We start from the raw sequence: 5,184 nt of genomic DNA on the forward strand, positions 1-5,184 counted from the left end.
ATACGGAAAACCTTCCAGAGACGCCGCCGCCGCCAATCCCATCTCGGGGGATTCAGGAGATCGCCTCCGGCACCCTGCCGGAGAGGGGATTCATCTCCCGGAGGACTCTACACCGCCATGGTCGCCTCCGGAGTGATGAGTGAGTAGTTCACCCCTGGACTATGGGTCCATAGCAGTTGCTAGATGGTTGTCTTCTCCTCATTATGCTTCATTGTCGGATCTTGTGAGCTGCCTAACATGATCAAGATCATCTATTTGTAATACTATATGTTGTGTTTGTTGGGATCCGATGAATAGTGAATACTATGTTATGTTGATTATCAATCTATGTGTTGTTTATGATCTTGCATGCTCTCCGTTACTAGTAGATGCTTTGGCCAAGTTGATGCTTGTAACTCCAAGAGGGAGTATTTATGCTCGATAGTGGGTTCATGTCTCCGTGAATCTGGGTGTAACAGAACCACTTTGTTAATCAAATAAATGTTGTTAGTTGCTCATGAGCATAGCATGCATTTAATTTAACTCCTAAAAAAATTGCATTTCTGAGGAAAATCAAACTCTCTAAATGTTGAAATCAAATAGACAAACTGTAGTATGAGTAGTTCCAGTTTACACTTGTTCTGTAAGTAGAGTGAACAGCCTCAGCGTTTGGATTTGTATCTACTACAGAACCACCTATCTAAAATATCTTCAGAGTGCACCGCTCTTGTCTCAACTAGTCGTGACCAAGTAGTACTACTCCACCCAGCAAAGCACATAGCAATCCAGAGAACACCTTATCCATCAAGTCATCGCCATCGGGGAAACTGAGAACCAGCGACCATGGCTGGGATCTAGCTGAGAGGAAATTTAGCTGAGGGAGTAAAGGAGTTCAGGGAGGAAAGGATCCAGGGAGGGGAAGGTCCGGCAGTCTCGCCGGAGCAGTCGCCGGAGTCCGCGGCCGGCCGGCGGAATCAATCAGTGAGGGCACGAGGACAGACTAGAAGGCCGACCCATCCAGAAGCTGAGCTAGGAACCCACTTGTTCAGGTATAGCTGGTAGTGATTCTGCCATGCTTACAACCTTTGTTTTATGGAGTATTTTCGTTGCTCAGCTGCTACGGTGCCACTTCAGTTTGCTCCAGGAACTAATAGGATCACTGATTTCTTGCGTTCGTAAGACTAGAAGCACCATACAGCTATTTGTAATTCCACATGGTCCGGTTGTAGTTTTGGTCAGAGGTGGAAAAGATTCAGTTTCACATACTCTTCTCTTGCAAACACGTATCAGATCCAGAACATATTTCTAGACAGCTAGTACATGTGCTCGGTAGAAGCTCATGTTCAGCTACCTATGCCTTTCCTGTGAACTCTTTGCCATACCAAATACTAGCTGATAGTGCTATATATTTGTGTGATGTTCAAAACAAGTTCAGAACTGATCATGTATCTCTAAAAATGCAGTAGTATACACTCCAGATTTCAGGATTGCTGTAACCTTGCTCTGTTTGAAGTTATCTTGATTCCAGGCATTTCAGTCTAGTTTCAGCCATTACATCCTGTAGCTGTTGGCGTCACTAAGTTCAGTACATTCCTGGGCATGTGTAGTGGAGTCCAATCTGTATCACTCACAAAACTCTATTCTGGGAAGTATATCTAGTTACTGTTCTTTGAAAATCGTTTTCAGGAAAAGTGCAACTGTATAAAATTCGTAACTAATTCATACTTCATCCGAAAATTACGTATAATATGTCAAAATGTTCAGAAAAACATTCTCTACAAGTTTAGGTGTAATTCATACATCATTGCAACACTTAAAATTGTAAAAGTAGTGGAACCCTAGAAACACCTCTCGTATGTCGGGGTCCGATGTCGGAACCCCTTTAACCTGATGATGCACCTAGGGTTTACTAAATTTCTTTAACATGACATATCATTCATATTGTATGCGCATTGCATTATGCCATGTCTTGAATGTGTATTTCCCTTTCCGGTGTTTGGTTCTTCGCGATAGGATCCGAGCCGGAGTCCGACGTCAACGCCACCGAAGAACAGTACTCATCCGCTGAGGGACAAGGCAAGCCCTAACCTGGTTCATCTATGATTTCAAAATGCTTTTATCTGTGGTTCCTACATATCGTATATGATTCAACTGTCTTTTATCGATAGATAGTTACCCCATCTGTTGCATGTCCGACCTTTGTAGCCTCGATACCCTGATCCACTGCTCCTAGCATAACTAGAGGTTTGGCATGTGTGCGTCGCGAGAGCCTTTATCTCTTTATGCTTAGCCATGCTTAGTTTGTTACGCTACTACTCCGGTCTTCGGACTGGAGCCTCACAATGAAATGAATCTAGCATGACAGGTTGACGTGGTAAGTATAGAGATGATGATAAACATGATTAAAGGCTCAGACGAGAGGCCACATTGGGATGTGGTGGGTTGTTTCGTTTCTGCCGACCCTAGGAACCGTGTTCTCGCCTCTTGAACCAAGACCGAGCGTACAACCACACGAGGCCCTATTATGGTACCCTCTCGACTCACTAACTTGCCTAGTAGATTCCATGAGTCACATAGTTTGCGCGTTACCTGGTCATATGCATTGCATTTTGCTTGGGGATTAAAGGTACATAACAGGCAGGTAAGCGTGGTCGTGGTGGCTGGGGGTTGCGGCCTCTGGGGAAACCCACCTCGGTACACATCGTTAAGGACCGACTTCGGGACTTGACCCGTTACGGCGGAACCATCCTTAGCGCGTGACTCATGGTCTCGGCGACAGCAAGGTAAAGGTCGTGGTCGACCACCCTCTGCCGGCTCTCCAAGGAAGAGAGCTAATATATATTGGCATTAAGAGTCGGTTGGCGCGTGTGGGTAAAGTTGTGCACCCCTGCAGGGTTATGAATCTTTTCGAAAAGCCGTGTCCACGGTTATGGACGACTTGGGAACGGACGTGGAGATCATAGAGAACATGAACCTAATCGTAAAACGTGGCAACCAATGTGTGCTTACGGACACCTTCTTCGGGTGTTGAGGGGGTGATCCGAGGATAGTGGTTCGAGATGATGAAGATTGGTGGATACAATATGATGATCAATAGAGATAGAGATGTCGCTCTCTTATCCCCTTTCAAAGGTTCTGAGTAGTCGAGCTTCTCTTCTCTCTTATCTTACAAAGGAAAACTGGCTTTACGCAAAAGAAGATCTACCAGAAAGCCTGCATACCCGCTTTGCTAAAAGGTTGTATTAAGTCTTGCTGAGTCCCTGTACTCAGCTTTGCATGCTTTTGTTTCAGATGAAGTTGCTGCAGCCGAAGGTGGTTTCTACGTTAACATCGATGGTTAGTTTGGAGTTCCCAGGCAGCAGCCTGCGACTTATGGGCTGGGACGTCGCTTTATGTTATGGCTTCTTAAGCCCTTTGCTATCTTGTTATTTAGAATAACATAATTTGCTTCCGTTGCTTGTTGAATGTTGGGTCAGTGACCTCTGCGTGTAATAATTTGGATCTTACTCTGTTAAGAGTTGTAATATATCCTTTTGAGTCGTAGAGTCACTGTTGTGTTACCGATTCTCTCACTGTAGTCTTCCGAGCTCAAGGTTAGGCTTATGTCAGACGAAGATCTGGTATTTGTCTAACCCTGATCCCGGGGGTGCCACAGGTTTTGGTATCAGAGCAGGACTGCCTGTAGGAAACCCTTGTTCACTGGTCGGTGTTGAGTCTAGTTGTTGCGAAAACTATTTGGAAGCTAAAGTTTATTTGCAAAACTCTGAATAGGATTCTTTTTACTCCTTACCTGGTGTCACTCTATGCTGAGTCATCTTATCCGGTTTTGATTGGAAAAAGGTTTCTCTTCTTTCCTATCAATTCAATCTCTAGGATACACGGGTTTGGGTTATTTTTCTCCAGTACTCCGTATCTGGTTGCTTGTCTCAGAGTTTCCAGAATGCCTCAGTTAATCTGAAGCATTGTTCCTTTATTCTTGCTTCAGGTGCTTAGCATCCAATTGTTTGCCTTTATGTGACATGGTGATGGTATGTCATCTTTGCATTCCATCTTCATGGTTTGTGAGTCGGTTAGTAGTGTGTACATTTTGTATGCTTGTTTAACTACTATGATCGATACGATGATATATCTTCATATCACATGTCTTCTCAGCATGCTCATTGCATTCGATATATGCTATCCTTCTGTTGAATCTTTCCGGTGAATCCGTGTCTCATGGTTTTTGTCTTCTCCTCAGGATGTCAGGCGGTACTAGAAGTGGTGCTGGCCGTGGTCGTGGCCGTGGTCATGGCCGTGGCAATGGTCGTGGAGATGGCCACGAGGAGAATGCTGACCTTCCTCCTCCTCCTTCTATGGTCCAACTTATGGCCATGTATGAAGCCAATCGCGCAGACAACATTAGGCCCCTTGAAAGGATTGAGCGTAACACAGCTCAGCGTCATGAGGAACAAGTGGGGATCCGAAGCTTCATCCGCCTCACCCCACCAGTGTTCAGTTATTCCACTGAGCCACTTGATGCTGACTACTGGCTCCGCACCATCGAGCGCAAGCTTGAGGTTGCCCACGCTGCTCAAGCAGATTGGGTGAATTTCGCCACCTACCATCTTGAAGGAGCTGCTGGTTCATGGTGGGAAAACTTCCTGTTGATGCAGCCTGCTGGTCATGTTGTAACTTGGCCAGAGTTCAAAGCTGCTTTTCGTGCATATCATATCCCAGAGGGTCTGATGGACGAGAAAAGAGAAGAGTTTCTGAAGCTGACGCAGGGCAGTGGTTCTATCTGTGATTACCAAGGTAATTTCTATCGTCTTGCCTGCTATGCTCCTGAAGAAACTTCCACTGATGCCAAGAAGCAAGCCTTGTTCCGCAAAGGACTGGATCCTGATCTTCGTCGAGATCTTCATCTCCTGGACTTCCCAACCTGCCAAGATCTTGTCAACAAGGCTATGAAGGCAGAAAGAGGAAAGGTGGAGTATGAGGAAACTCGCAAGCGTCCTCGAGATACTTCTCAGTCTTCTGGATCAGGCAATCAGCGCCGTCGTGTTTTCATTCCATACAGTGCTGTGCCTCGTGCTCCTAATGCACCAAAGCCTTCTGGTTATGCTCCTCGCCCACAAGCTCCAAACAATGCCGGCGGAACCAACTATCGTCCCGCTATGGGTACTCCAGGCAGTGGTGCGTGCTTCACTTGTGGTCAACCTGGTCACT

At 45.8% G+C, this 5,184-nt stretch overlaps 1 long non-coding RNA gene across 1 annotated transcript; it reads left to right on the forward strand.

The window, feature by feature from the left end:
- Nucleotides 1-641: 641 nt before the first annotated feature.
- Nucleotides 642-3,539, forward strand: LOC139833214 (uncharacterized). Its single transcript, XR_011748570.1, has 3 exons — nt 642-1,028; nt 1,993-2,055; nt 3,271-3,539. It is a non-coding gene; the product is annotated as an uncharacterized lncRNA (long non-coding RNA).
- The last annotated feature ends 1,645 nt before the right edge of the window (nt 3,540-5,184 follow it).

This window comes from Lolium perenne, chromosome 7 (assembly GCF_019359855.2).
Source record: "Lolium perenne isolate Kyuss_39 chromosome 7, Kyuss_2.0, whole genome shotgun sequence".
NCBI classification, from domain to species: Eukaryota; Viridiplantae; Streptophyta; class Magnoliopsida; order Poales; family Poaceae; genus Lolium; species Lolium perenne.